The sequence below is a fragment of the Cupressus sempervirens genome, chromosome 8 (genome assembly GCF_028749045.1).
Source record: "Cupressus sempervirens isolate cs-2001-9-10 chromosome 8, ASM2874904v1, whole genome shotgun sequence".
NCBI lineage: Eukaryota > Viridiplantae > Streptophyta > Pinopsida > Cupressales > Cupressaceae > Cupressus > Cupressus sempervirens.
The window spans coordinates 515936148-515952613 of NC_143125.1; the positions used below are offsets into that span (position 1 = coordinate 515936148).

General features: G+C 32.8%; 1 long non-coding RNA gene across 3 annotated transcripts in view; it reads right to left on the minus strand.

Moving 5' to 3' along the window:
* LOC149543463 (uncharacterized) overlaps positions 1 to 16010 on the minus strand; it is an 83885-nt gene extending 67875 nt beyond the window's left edge. Inside the window, exons 1-5 of one of the 3 annotated variants that reach the window (XR_016355639.1) lie at positions 15297 to 15607; positions 15164 to 15214; positions 14934 to 15001; positions 13604 to 13683; positions 13290 to 13451 (exon numbers count right to left, since the gene is read on the minus strand). This is a non-coding gene — a long non-coding RNA (uncharacterized LOC149543463). Of the gene's footprint in view, positions 1 to 13289; positions 13452 to 13603; positions 13684 to 14933; positions 15002 to 15163; positions 15215 to 15296 lie in introns of those variants that run through there. The other 2 variants (XR_016355638.1, XR_016355640.1) reach the window with 2 other exon arrangements.
* Positions 16011 to 16466: the final 456 nt, after the last annotated feature.

The following is a 16466-nucleotide window of genomic DNA, read 5'->3' on the forward strand; positions in this document are numbered from 1 at the left end:
TTATTTATCTGCAAAGTAGAAGCATTTATAAAGCTGTGGCAGCAATCATGCATCCAAAACTCTTCAAAGATTTTCTTTTTGGTATACACTCTTGCTATTTGAATAAAGAGGCACGAACAGTTATTAAATGTGACACAAATACAAGAATGAGCACACAGAGCCAGAAAATAATGTTGCACGACGAAACAAAGCAAAAAATACAAGGAACGAAGATGTTGTTGCTCAAACAAACGGAACACTCCAAACATGAATAGTTGAATCAGAAATAAGAGGAAGCCTCCTCAAAGAGGATCAATAACTGGAATAGCATAACTTTGCAACTCCATAGAAAATTGTATGACAATAGAAACTACACTTCGAATTCTAAGAATCTCGTTCATTAAAATTTAGGCTCTAATACCATGTTAGGTTTTTGCCCGAAAATAAAGATAAACAACAATAAAAGAACATAAACAATACACAAAAGACTCGATACATTTATCTTGGGAGAACCCTCCCACTTGAAGGGAAAAACCCAGCCTCACGAGCAAAATATCTTTTTTATTGATAATAAAGATGTTTTCAAGTACAAAGCTTCCACTAAACTTCCTACGACACACTAAGCAATCACATAAATAGATTGAAATGAGACTCTTCATATTACACACAAAGGTCTCTATAAATTTCAAATACAAAACCATGTTTTCAAATATTCAACACTTCATATTTACATATGCATGCCCCTTTGCATGACATACAACATGACTTCTTATATAAAAATGACTTAAATATCTCTTTCAGCTGAAGATGACCATAACAGTCATAACAAACATATTTCTATTTCATAAGACTAGAGATGAAGATCTCTATCACAACCACCATCTTCAATGAAAACCATGTTTTCAAATACAAATTTCAAGTACAAAACCATGTTTTCAAATATTCAACACTTCATATTTACATATGCATGCCCCTTTGCATGACATACAACATGACTCCTTATATAAAAACGACTTAAATATCTCTTTCAGCTGAAGATGACCATAACAGTCATAACAAACATATTTCTATTTCATAAGATCTCTACCACAACTACCATCTCTAGTACAAAACCATGTTTTCAAATATTCAACACTTCATATTTACATATGCATGCCCCTTTGCATGACATACAACATGACTCCTTATACAAAAACGACTTAAATATCTCTTTCAGCTGAAGATGACCATAACATTCATAACAAACATATTTCTATTTCATAAGACCAAAGATAAAGATCTCTACCACAACTACCATCTTCAACGAAAAGATTATGTACATGTTCACATACAACAACAAAACTGTATAAAGGCCCCGACTACCATGCAAGCACTTCAAAAGAACTACAATTTAAACAAAAGTCTCAAAGATTTCAACAAGGACTTAATGGTATTGTAGGACAGAAGCCAGAGTTGGGGCAGGTATGAGATAAAGCTTTTCAGTATCTTAGCAATGTCAGTTCTGATTTATTTATGTTTCAATTTTTGGTTCTTGCTTGTACACTTGCAATAAAAAATTTAGTTTCTTATTGTGTTTTATCAAATGTTTCACTGATTTTTATTCTTTTCATCTAAGTTACCGATTTGTATGTTTGTACAGTTACGAGAGCTCGATACGTGGATATGTGGACAAAGTTGAGGGGTTTGTTAGTGTGTCTATACTATGAGCAACACACAGTATAGAAATATACAGTACAAGATTTGCATCCTGGACACATCCATACACATCCAGATGACACATCCAAACAGCATTCCCACCAGATGTGCAGGGCCGGATGTGCAGGGGCAGGGCATGCATCCTCCAACTAAGCTTTTGATTGTTTTGTAGTCTGGTTTGCTGAAGAAGAATAAGATCAATATCCACGGTTTGAGGCTCTTTTCTAATGATTATAAGAAAGTTACCTATGTATTGATCTATCAATATTTGGAGTCTTTTGTTTCCTCTTGAGATAGCTAATGGTTAACTTTTACATCGGTTATTATGAAGGGCCTGTAAAAGGCATTCAAGTAATGTGTAATTCAATGCTTAAATAAAAAAAGATGTTGAACTATACTTCTGAAATAATTCTAACATTACTATTGAAACTTGAAATACATGCAAGTCTAAATTTTCACTGTATGTCTAGTAGTATAAACTTATACCCTAACCTGTCCAATCTGAAACACATCAGCATATAAAAATGTAGAAAAATACACCTGTCAGATGGGCAGCCACAAAGAATAACTATAGAAAAACCAATATTGAAAAAACCAAAGACACTTTTATTGGACAACACAACAAACACTTTTAGGAAGGCCATGAGAAAATCATAACCAATGTAATTAAAAGGATGATTGTTCATTCTCTCTCCACAATTGTCAATGGAGCTTGTATTGTAATGACTGAAGAGGGCAAAAGTCACAGCTTGGAAATCACAAATAGTTATTGAAAAATAAAAAATGTATAAAAACACGGTACACAAGGAACCTCATCTCTATAACAGAAACAACTAACCACAACCATAGAAAGGCATTAGCTAACCATAAAGCTAGTTTGGTATTAGCATTTTTCACAATAGAGCCCTTCATTTATTTAAATAAATTATATAGGCTCCCCTCTTTTGGTCAATAGAGTGTTATTAAAGATAAGTGCATGCAATATAGGAATGACCATTATAGGCAGTGTCACAGTAGCCAAACTAGAACATTCATCACTATAGATGGATAGATGGCCTAATTCAGATACCAGCATTGAGGGCATGGAAAAAACTGTCAAATTTTGTCTCATTGTTTGTTCCTTATAACATCTATACACTTGTGCGCAATTACATATTCAACGTGTTTGAAGTTTATGTCAAGATCATAAACCTCATTAAATTAGTACCACAAAGTCAGGCTGGTGTTTATGATCGAACAATAAAACGTTGACATGAAAAGATTAGAAAGACTGTTCATAAACTGTAAACACATTCACTAACTGTATACAAGTCTATAATTGTACATATGTACTACAAAACGTTAAAAAATAAATGTTGCTCAAGGTTTCCTTTTGTTTTGGCACCCACAAAAATGACAACTCCCAAGGAATAGTTGGATATGCTAACAACATGCATAATATAATCACATACATTTAAGTTTGCAAACCCTCAGTTCAAACAGTAAGTACACAGTAATACGAAGGAATGTTAGTATTTACAAGAAGGTATGTTGAAGGGAACAAATAAATAGTCACAATTCTTCATTTTAAGTACCATCATTAGGAAAACATGAATAAGTGACCTACACTAAAGTGTTTGGGCCACTTTCACTATGCCTCAAAGATTCAACAGTACCAGATATCAACAGTCCATAAAAATTGAAGCAAAGCTAGGAAAGTTTAATATTCTGTTTCAAAATTGAAGCTCAAACAGGATATAATGTTGGATCGAATAAAAATGAGATTAACTAGTTCATTGTGACATACAAGTTCTCTATTATAAATCATGAATGGTGAATAGCATTGAATCGATTAAAGATGATATTACCCATTTCATTTTCGCACAAAAGTGCTTTATGATTGCCCATGTAAAATTCAATCCATATGCGGATGTTAAATGGTCTCATGTCCAATTATGATAAGAGATGTTGGTAAGCATATCTAGCGTTAATCTAAGACCTAAGAAGTTATTAATACAAAAGAAATCATTAGAAACACATAGTCAGTAATGAGTGAAAATCCCTCTCTAGCCTAGTTTAAGCTTTGAGCAGCTAAATTAGGCACCAAGTTTTGACAAAAGCGTCTTTCTAAGGTTGATGGATCATAAAGAATATTTGACTAACAAAATTCCAAAACTTAATGATTCAAAGATCTGCCCAAACATAATTCTCAACACCTAAGCCAATTCTTCAATGAATCAACTTTAAAGGTTCCATTTAAAAAAGAGAGAGAGAAGATCCTAAACTAAATAATGATATTTTATAGTTAAAAAAAATTCAACTCATTAATTGGGCTAAAATTAAGTTTAAGGTGACCCAACCATAAAAGTCTTAAGGTACGGTGATTTGATGATGTGTCCCTAGAGGAGATATGCCATCCCCCTTGGCTCCACATGGCCCATGTAATACATATGAGGTGGGCCACCTAGTATGAGGTCATATCATCATTCTTGTAATAACCCTCAAGAGGTGATAACTCAATTAAATATCAATTTTTCTTCACAAGATTAATGGTTTGACATTTTGTCAAACACTTTGCATGAAATCTCTATCTTGCTGTCTTTTATCTTTAGATTACTTCCGCTTGCTTGTAATAGCTCAAATTTAGTTTAGACAGGTGCAAATAGTTATTAGATGTCCAAACCAAAAAGTTGGAAGTACAGATGCAATCTTTTTTAACCATTCAAATACATACATGTGATTTCAGCTTGTGAAATGTGCATCTACAACCACTAGACATTTTTACAAACACTTTGCATGCAATCTAATGACTACAACTCTCATGAAATTTGCAATTAAATGAAGAAACTGTAGGTGACTGCTGTAGATATCAAATTGCAGCAGATTTGTATGAGGAACAACATACAACGGTATGCTCCCTCCAACTTAAGGCAGATCGCAGTTAGCATGTAATAAACATTGCCCCAATAAAGAAAACACCAAACTCCAAAGGAAAATGCAGATCTGCAACTTATTATTTCTCTCTCCAAACCCTCTCAAATCAGACCAACTCACTCACAAACATTAAATTCTCTTGCACAGTTAATGTAGTTGAAAAGACAAATCAAATTGCTATGCTTCAGTAGCAATTTGCACTACCAATTTCAGACAATCTTCCACTATACTTCAGTAGTGGATAACAAATCCTCAAATCAGACCCTTATACTTCAGCAAGGACACAAACTTTAGAACCTCAGAAAGCCACAAAGGCAACACAAGAAAATAAATATTCAAGCATGTTTTTCCCAATGAAATAAGCTCATATTTATAATACATTTGTTGACAAAAGTTTCCAAAAGATCTCAACTTTTGAAATTGTGAAAGTTTCCCAAAAGAACTCATTCTTGAAACTTTCCAACTTAACTCTTTTGGCAACATTTAATACTTGGCTTAGGTGTAATATTAATGAAATAAATGGCCCCTTCCAATGATGACCTAACCCTCAAGTGATATTATAAAGTTAAATTGTGACTTTATAATAAGCCATTTAAAGATTTAATAATAATTTGGCCACTAAAAATATTATATCTCCCAAAATACTCATCATTTAAATATGACGTATGAAATAGGAGTCACACCTATTATTTCTCCATGTGATCAAATGCACCTTCCAAAAATAGAAAGGGTATATCTCAATCAACACCCAACTTACCACAAATAGTAAGTACACAAAACTAAGCCCAAATGAAGTCCGATTTGTAATTTACTAAATTATGGAGAAGATAAGACCCTCCCAAGCCAAGCCACTACCTTAGAAGAGCCTCTATCCACAATAATTAGCCTACGAAGATCACAATAATAGGCTAATATCTCAAACTCTGATTTTGGCAAAAATGGGGACATTACAATTCTCCTTCATCTCACCACTCCTAGTTTGACTTCAAATGATTGAACATCTATTAAACATGGTAAAACTGAGGAGATCATTCACACAACAAGGTATCCTGAAAGTTTGTCCTTCCTAAGCCTAAAGGCAATCTACTTTTCCCCCTTATGGCCCAATAGAGCCTCCTTGACCACAACCACGAGGCTAGATACTTAGAAGGTGACCCCATCACCGTTCTCCCACCAATAACTCACTTTCCTTACCATTATTAATTACAATAGTCAAGAACATAACACCTTTTACATACTTTTATATCAGATAGCAATAAATGCATGTTAGATCAGTTATATACTACGTTACTCGGGAACACGTCCCCATCGAAAACCCCAAAGTTTCCAAAAGGGGGGGACGAGGGGATGATTATGAAAATTGAAAATTGAAAATTTGCCTAAAAACATTTTGACAACACAGAAACATTTCGGGAATGTCGAGACGTTGCAAGAAAAAAGGGGGACAGTTGGCCATCCCCAGAACAGTTGGGGACATATGTCCCTTGGTCGTAGCAAGGATGGTTGGTTGTACCTGACATAAAAGCAAACAAATCTTTTTTTTAAGTGTTTGAACCTTAGCTTAATGCAGATAATTTGGGCATTTAGTGGGGCCCACCTTCCCATTTGCCCTTACAGGATAGTGAAGATGAGGACTCTAATTTTGATGCCATGGTGGCAAAAGCATAATAGGAGTAGCAATTTGCTTCATTCTTCTATATTTCATTTATTATGTTGAACTTGGCCATGATGATGAAATTTTATGGCAACATTTAAATATTCACATATTTAGATTTCAGATTTCTATGCTATTTGTTTATTGTTAAACTTATATTTTTGTTCACATATTGATATGCATATTGAAATTTGAAAATGTTTTATGAATGCATAATATACTAGAGTTAAATTTTATTGAGTATTGAGTATTGAGTCAGTTTTTATGCATAATAAATATTGAGTATTGAGTCAGTTTTTAATTCCTAGATGGCATTCAAATGGTGTATGTTAAGGTTCTATAATGTTTAAATGACATGCTTTGTGCTTAATTTCATATAAATAAAATGTATATTTGCAAATTTAAATGTATATTTTAAAATTTCCCTACTTTTGTGTCAGATAGCAATAAATGCATATTAGATCACTAATATACAAATGGGGTGCCCCGAAAAATCTATCCTACCTAAACCCAAAGGCAGTCCACTTTTCTCCCCCTTGGTAGAATGAAGCCTCCTTGATCACAACCATGAAGTGAGATACTTAGAAGGTGACCCCACCACCATTCTCCCATTAGTAATTACCTCACTTTCCTTACCATTATTTGATTACAACAGTCAGGAACATAATATCTTTTATATCAAATAGTTATAAATGCATATTAGATCACTGATATATAGATGCATATAAGTTTATAGGAATGTCTGCACATAAAATTACTTTTTATGATTTATGTCTAATATGCACACAAAGACCAGATAAGAATAATCATAAAGAATTCTTGTAAATTAATATATATCAAATGAAAATTGATCTAATTATTTGGTCTTTTGTCTTTCACAGATCTTTCTTGTTACCCATGATTTTGATGTTTGAATGGTGAACTGATTGGTTTTATAGACATATGATGACTTATTTATAAGATATGAATTGATTGATGATGATTTGATTGCTAGTATAGTCACTTTGAAGAGTTTATTTTTGCTTATTGATAGATTGTTTAATTCAACCTTTTTGTTCATTCATAGATTGCTTGATTGTGTGATGCATTAATGGGTGATAATGTATTGATGTTTTCTTGCAAGTGAAAAGGTTACCAACTTTTCCTATCTTTCATTTTCAAATCATTTACTAACTTTCAAATTTGCACATGTATCTCATTTAAGATCTACACATCTTCTAGATCTGCATATCTTATTTTCTTCTTTCCAGAAAATAAGATCTTCTCCACTCCTTTTTCCCCTATTCCATTTGACCCTTCTTTTCCTTTACAGCTTCCCACGTAAAGGTGATGTCACACCTCTTCATGGTGCTTGCATTTTGGAAAAGTAACAACCTTACATAAATGTCCCTCTTTCAAATAGTTGCAACCCTTCATAATTACAACCCTGTCAAAAAGTAACAATTCTTCATAACTACAACCCTTTCAAGAAGTAAGAATTCTTCATAATTACAACCCTTTCGAAGAGTCACAATTCTTTCAAAGGATCACAATCATATTCTCTATCTTGATTCACACCTCCGTCTCCACATAAACTTCCCTTCTCAATTTGCATCAGCATATTCTATTATGTCTACAAAAATTCCTCCTTTAATTCTTCATAATTACAACCCTCTCAAAAAGTAACAATTCTTCATAACTGCAACCCTTTCAAGAAGTAAGAATTCTTCATAATTACAACCCTTTCAAAAAGTCAGAATTCTTTCAAAGGGTCACAACAATTCTTTCAAAGGGTCACAATCATATTCTTTCAAGTTCTCCATTAGTTCTTTCTTGATTCACACCTTCGTCTTCACATAAACTTCCCTTCTCAATTTGCATCAGCATATTCTATCATGTCTACAAAAATTCCTCCTTTAATTCTGCTATAATCTCCTTACAATTATGCCTTCAACCTTCATTTATGATCTTTTCTTTTCATCTTTTCATTTGCAGATTTACAAATGAACTCTGATATAAAAGTCTCGCTCCCGTCAAATGCAATCTAAAACTTCTTGATATACCTTTCCAAGAATGGTTTTAATATATCTTCTTAAGAGTGGTGTCTCGTCCGCATTTGAATTGCTCCATAACTAATCTTAATGTAGTTCAAGTTTACTTCTGAATTCTTCTCCAAATGCAATCTGATTGTTCCATATTTCATTTTCCAACTTTCCTTGCTCCATCCATCTCCCTTTCAAATGAAATTTTCTCACTTTTATATCTTTTGTTGAGGGTATCACAACTCTTCACTACGTAACTTTCATTAAACTTAACTTGTAATCAATTATTTATTTATTCATATTTTGATTTTATGCAATTATTTATTATCTTAGTTGCCGGTTAGGATTCAGGTTCAAAATTCATTAAAAAAAATGGAGGTGGGTTTGGGCTTGTTTTGGATTCATCCATACAAAAAGTTTTTTTAAAAATATATGTGCATTTATATATGCAAAACAACAAATAAGTTCATACACCACTATGCCAATAGTAAAGCAACACAGCAAAATACACCATATCTATGTTTCATAAGTTCAATAGGATATTGATTGCATCATTTAGCATATTGGTCACATGCATAGAATGTATTTTCAAGTCAAGGGGACTGTTTGAGAATGATGGGAATCAGCATATAAGTGCAGTTATCTGGAAAAAAAAAAATTATTGGTTCAAATTTTAAGCAATGGATTCAAAGATAGTGTAGCTTTTTCAAAGAAATTCATCTATAATTATCAATTTTGATTTCCAACATAAGCAAGTTTTCTTTTTTCTTCACAAATGCACAAATAACATTAAAAACATCCTTTTTAACCTATTTAGTGGTCACTTTTTAGTGTTGGAGGGTCAAATAGACCAAACTAGGCAAAACAAAACCTTGAAAAAAGTCAAAAATGTTTTGAGACCGAATTTGGCCCAAGCTTGACCACTGGGCAAAAAATTCTTTCAAATTCAAAGCATGCCTGTTCCTCTGACAGAACTTGCAGCAAACTTGGGGCGAATTTGACAAAGCCCAGACATTGTACAGAATCAAACTAGACTTTAAGGGTTGCTAGAGAGAATCTAGTAACTTAGTTTATTATTAAATCCTATTTTGAAAAAGGGGACATTACACTAAAAAAAATTGGAGATGGGTTCGGGTTTGTTTTTTAATAAATATATGTGCACTTATATATGCAACAACGAATCAGTTCATAGACCACTATGCTAATAGTAAAGCAACATAGCAAAATACACCATCATATCTATGTTTCAGTTCAATAGGTACGAATTTTCAAATCAGTTCATTCACCACTATGCTAATAGTTACTTAAAAAGATTGAAAACATGCAGGATCATCGTTGGCCGAAAACAGTGAAAGGAGATGCTCTTAACCAAAGGAAGAAAACATGGATGAAGCAAAACATTAAATGGTAGGCTAAATGGAACATCAAGCTACAAGATTGCCCGAACACAAATGCAGACATAAGAAAGTTTGTCAGAGGGAAGTTTCACAATGCCGTGTAAGCCTATTATATTAAAGAATTTTATCCAACTGGGGAACTTGGTGAAAAAGTGTACCTTGAAGCTGCTATTAAAGGAAAGGCAAGGTTATTAGTGGCACAACTGAGGACAAGATCTCATCACGTCAAGTGTGTGACAGGAAGATGGAAGAGGCCCAAAGAGACTTGGGAGCAAAGAATCTGCATATTCTGCAGGTCTGGAGCAATTGAAACAGAATGGCATTTTCTCTCAAAATGCATGGAAAGTATTTTCAAATCAAGGGAGACAGTTTGAGAATGACAGGAATCGGCAGATAAGTGCATTATCTGAAGTTAAGATTCAAATTTTAGGCCTTGGATTCAAAGATATTGTAGCTTTTTTAAAGAAATTCCTCTATAACTGTCAATTTGGATTTCCAACATAAGCAAGTTTTCTTTTTCATTCACAAATGCACAAATAACCTAAAAACCATCCTTTTTGGCCTAGTGTTGAAGGAATAGCATTTTCTCTTAGAATGCATGGAACGTATTTTCAAATCAAGGGGGACAGTTTGAGAATGACAGGAATCAGCAGATAAGTGCAGTTATCTGAGGTTAAGATTCAAATAGACCAAATTAGGGAAAAAAACCTTGAAAAAAAGTCAAAAAAATTGTTTTGAGACCAAATTCAACCCAAACACGACCACTGGGCAGTAAATTCTTCCAAATTAAAATCCTGCCTAGGTTCCTCTGACAGAACTTGCAGTAAACTTGGGACAACAAAGACCAGACATTGTACAGAATCAAACCAGACTTTGAGGGTTGCTAGAGAGAATCTAGTAACTTAGTTTATTATTAAATCCTATTTCATAAAGGGGTACAGCATGTCTGATTTAAAAAAACACAAGTTCAAAGAAGCACTAGATTCAAATATGATCTACTAATCTAGTAATCTTGCAGAACACGAAAACAAGATAGGTAGCTAATCATAGTAGCATAAAGAATGTAGAGTATCTGGGACAGATTTGAGTCTCAATTTGAGATGCATAGAAATTAGATGTGAAAATCTCCAAAGTAATGAAAAAGGTTGGTGAATTTCTTGAAAGCATCCAAAAAGGATAAATTTGAAAGTTTTGCTCATGAGTTGGGCTCATTGATGTAAGGGAAATTTGAGTTTCCTTGATCATTGCAATAGAGATGCATTAAGTTATTTGTGTTGCATTGAATGTTTAGGGTCAAAGGTTGAGGAAAGTTGCGAGAGCTATCTAATTTGAACATCAATGTTTACTTGTTGGATTTACATTGTAACCCATATGAGCTTTAAGTTTGGGATTAACCCAAATGAACTCTTGAAGTTGTTCTTTTAAAGTCGTTCTCTGCAATTGGTGGCTTCATAATCCAAGTGAGAAGAAACTGAAAACAAGCAATATTTACTTGCAATAAGCATCACTGAGATAAGCAAATGATTGACAGAAATGCCCCTAATTCTGAGGAACAAAAGGAAAAGGTAAGAAAAATGAGGTAACACAGAAAAGGTTACATAGAATGCAGTGTTAGTTTAATGGCTGTGCAGCAGCCTGAGTTGTATGCCTTTAAGGACATGTATGCATTTGTTTATAGACTATTTTTTCTAGCAATATCAATCAACTGTTGCAAATAGATCTTAAAACAATCAAATGAATACCTGAGTGCCTGTAAAGAAAGATAGTGCCTAAGGTTTGTAATTCTAAGGTGGTTCCTATAGCACTATTCTATATATCACATTTCTTAATGATAATATTGCTGCTATTGTTACCAAAAGTCTCATTAGCTGAATTGATTGTATGTGCAGTGTCCTTGTAATAAGAGAAGTAATCAGTTATTGTAATAAGAGTTTAGAATTCATTCTTGTATATTTTGTCAGATATGTTATCTATTTCATGAGATCTAATTGGATTTAGTATTAAATCATTGGTGATTTGTGGATTTAAATAAATTGTAATATACAGTGATTATAAGAAGATTAAATGATAAAAGAATTGTTAGGTCAAAATGCAATAATGATGACAACATTCTCAACTGATGCAAAATTATTCAAAGATTTCTAAAAACAAAATTCTCAAAAAATTACCTTAATAATATAACTAGCATATGAAGTAACAAAAGCAATATCCATTGATAAATATAAATGACAGCAAAGTCAACAACAATGATAATGAACTATAATGCAACAGTGATAATCGCTAATAAAAATTTATAAGTCATGTCCCTTGTTCACAATCGATAAATATAAATGACAACAAAGTCAACAACAATGATAACAAACTGTAATGCAATAATAATGACAAAGTCAAAGGAATCTATTGACAGTTTTGTCTAGTGACAACTATCCTCGCATATTATAAATAATGCTAGTGATTGTAGTTATCAAAGGCAACAGTAGTGATTGTAGTTATCAAAGACAACAGTTATAATCACTAATCAAAAATTATAAGTCATGTCCCCTAAACCAATTATACCAAGTGTCTTCACAACTAACGATAACTATAATCACTACTGATATCACAACAACAATAAATGTGTAGTGATCAAAGGCAACAGTTATAATCACTTATCAAAAATTATGAGTCATGTCCCCTATTCGCAAGGTTTTCTAAAACCAATTATAACAAGTGTCTTCACAACTATAGACAACTATAATCACTATTGAAATCACAACAACATTGATTGTGTTCATCCCTTGAAACAAACCTAACTTCTATTCAATAATAGCAGCTGGAAATCTTAAAAGCTACTTTTACACCATTAAACATGTATAAACTGTTTATAATATTCCGGAAAATAATGATAAAAAAATCACAGTCCTGACACAACTTAAGAAAAAGAATACAAGAAAACTAATTTATTGTTAACTAGTGACATTTTGAAAAATTCACAATATTTCCAAGAAAATATCAGGAACCATGCTGTGAAAAGATATGTTGGGATATATTACAATGTGTGAAATTGTCGGAGGTTTGTTTTCGGCCAACGAATAAATCAATCCTTACGAAGATAAATTAGTAGATTTCTGAGAACAAAAATCATATGCACCAAGAAATATTTTGTCAGATCACTTTTTTGTTTATTTCTAGTGGACGAAATTAAACTACACAAGACTGCCTCTTTCAGGTTAATTAGATCGAATTGATCTGAGCAAATGTTTCACAATAGTTCTAATTTGTTATGCATATTGTCTCTACTAAAATTAATAAAGCTTTCACTGATACTAAAATGAACCTTAATTAATTAGTGTATAGAATTCATGAATATAGAAGACATGTCAAAGTCTCAAAATTGAGAGAGGCTACCAAAATATGACACAGAAAATAGAAGCTAGTTGAATCTCAATTCATGAATATAGAAGACATGTCAAAGTCTCAAAATTGAGAGAGGCTACCAAAATATGACACAGAAAATAGATGCTAGTTGAATCTCCACACCGTAAAAAAAAAATTGTGGGGGCAAAATTTAGCATTTTTTGAGTTCAAAGCTTTATATGTATGCAAACAGGAAATTATCTTTCGTGATAGTAGTAAGGGTAGAAACAATACCTTGTAACCAAGCCCATCTCTATCGTAGCATACTTTGGCAATAAGAAATCTTGGCTTTGACCCCACCTCCAACCCAAATTTGAATTTATGCCCAAACTCAACTATATCATCAAAAAAAAGAACATGATGTCCTTTTATTCATAAGACTCCTTAAATAGATTGCTGCACAATGAAAGAAAAATGCATCAAACCCACTCTCACTCATTTGCAAATAAAGATGTAATAAAAATGAAAATAATCAATTTCATTTATATACGTATATTATATAAGAAAACTAGATAGTCATCATCAACAAAATAGGTGATAACACCCACTTCCATGCACTATTGCACTTCAGAAATATTGTAGCCACCAATGCACTGTCTACTAAAATTTGACCTGCCCAATGCACTATCTACCAAAATGCAATGCAAAAGGATTGTCATCAGATAGAATGCCCCATAACATGAATGAAAGAAGAGATGTAAAACAGAAAAAGCTACAGGCCATAAGGTAAATTGATCGAATTAAGAACCTTCAACAAATATCTCACAAAACAGAAAAACTCTTACATGCATCAGATAAATTAAAGTCATCTCTATATTATTTTCAACAATATTGAGATTTATAGCAGACATTAGAAATTGTTACTTGTATTGAATAGTCTATCCAGTACACTCAAGAAAGATATAGAGGGCTAGCTGCAGAATACTCAGCAAAGTTAAAGTGAATGATAGAAAGAAGTTAAATACATCTACAATCATACATGCTATCCTCTGTTCCGCACTTGGTGGCTTCATAATCTAAGTGAGAAGAAACTGAAAACAAGAAATGTCCACAAACACTTGCATTTTCCTTTTAACTATGTTATTATGTAAACATCAAGCAGAAGAACAGAACGTCACTGAAATAAGCAAAAACTTGACAGAAATATCCCCAACTCTAAGGAACAAAAGAAAATCCAGAAAATGTGAGAAAGAAGAGCTAACACGAAAAAGAAAAACCTCCAGCAAAGTAGTAGCAAGACTACAATTGCTGTCTCTATATTATATTCAGCAATACAGTAGACACTAGAAGTTGTATTGAATAAACCATCCAGTACATTCAAGAAAGACGTAGAGGACATCAAAGTGCATTCAAAAAAGTTAAATACACATACAATCATGCATGCTTCATATTCTAATTGAGAAGAAACTGAAAACGAAAAATGTTTACAAACACTTACAATTTCCTTTTAACTAAACAATACAAATTATAATTTAACAAAAGCATCAAGCAGAATAATACAACATCACTGAGATTAAGGAAAGACTTAACAAAAATATCCCCAAATCTAGGGAACGAAAGGAAATTAGAAAAATGAGAGAAAAAAAACGTAACAGAGAAAAGATGAGCTAAATTACAATGATAAGCTACAGGCCATAAGCTAAATTGATCAAATCAAGAGCCTTCAACTTACATCTCAAAACAGGACAACTCTAACATGCATCAGATAAATCATAAATGGCAACAGGCTAGGAAATTTAGAAAGGTCTTGTTGTCTCTATAACATTTTCAACAATATTGAGTTTCTATAGTACACATTAGAAACTGTTACGTTTATTAAATAGACTATCCAGTCCATTCAGGAAAGACAGAGGACCATGAACAGAAAGTCAAATATACCTACAATCATGCATGCTATCCTCTGTCCTCTGTTCTGCACTTGGTGACTTTATAATCCATAGAAGAAACTGAAAACAAGCAATGATAACAAATTTCATTTTAACAAAAACATCAAGCAAAGAATCGAACATAACAGAGATAAGCAAAAAACAATTTGAAAGAAATATATCAAACTCTAAGGAACAAAAGGAAAAATGTGAGAAAAACTGAGGTGAAATAAAAGAGATTACATAAAATGCAAATATAATCCTCCTGCAGCGTAGCCAGGCTACAATAATAGGCTGCAATAAAGTACAATAACAGATTTAATTTTCAGTATCAATCAACTGCTGAAAAAAGACCTTAAAACAATTAAATGGTTACCGGAGCGCCCGTCAAGAGAGAAACCAAAGATTGTTTTCATGGTATGTACTAAGAAGAATGAGATGATGCTGAATCCTCCTTGAATATTAGAGAAAATGTACGCAAAATACAGTAGAAAAACTGATCCCCCTACTTCTGATGATGCATAGCTCTTCCTCACTGTTGCCCCCATTCAAATTGCAACCAAAGATAGGCAAAATACAGTAGAAAAGCTGAAAAGAAAAATTCCCAAACACAAAAACTAAACAAAAACATAAAAGGAGGCATGGCCATGCCAGAACGACAGTGGAAGGCAAACAAAACCCAAAAAAAAGAGAATAGGGAACAATGTGCCCTGTTTCCAAATAAACCTTCTATAAATAGAAAGTGAAATGGTGCTTTTTAAAACGGCTATATGGGAAAAACGATCATTCCATGTACGCCCTCGATTCGTTCTCATCTGATGCCTCTGGTTGGAGTACCGTTGAGAACAAGATCCGGAGAATCTTTCTGAAAATTAATACATGCTTTTTAAAACTGACTGTTCCATGTATGCCCTCGATTTCTTATACCACCCCGTGGCTCTGGTTTGAGTACCGTTGAGAGAGAAATAAGGACCATCATCGATTTACTTGCATCCCATGGCTCTGGTTCGACCGTTTGCTCCCCTGCATTCGTTCTGAATTTAATTTACTTCTTGTCATGTGAGTTTTCATTACTCGAACCATCACAAACAAAACAAAACAAAACAAAACAAAATATGAAAAAGAAGAGAAGAAATGCAATAGTTTATATTTATTTATGTAACGTATTTAAAAAATTAAATTTCACATACAAGTATCTAAGCTATCTTTTAGTTGAGAAGTTTTAAAATTCAAAAATTCTTAGTAAAGATAATTACTACTATCTTGATGTATTTGAGATAAATATTTATTAGATAATGTATCATTTAGTCAAATTATAAGTCATATGCATCTGATATAATTAATAACCAATATCGATTATTAATAATAAAATGTTCTTTGTTTATAGTAAGTTAATATATCAATTAGAATCAAGAGAGATGTAGAATCTTTTGGATGAGGGATGAATTGAAATTGACATTGATAGGATGTTTAGGGTTAGGTAACCTACAGTGGGTTGACGTTAGATGTGTGCTCAAAAACCATAAAGAACATGTTCTATGGATGG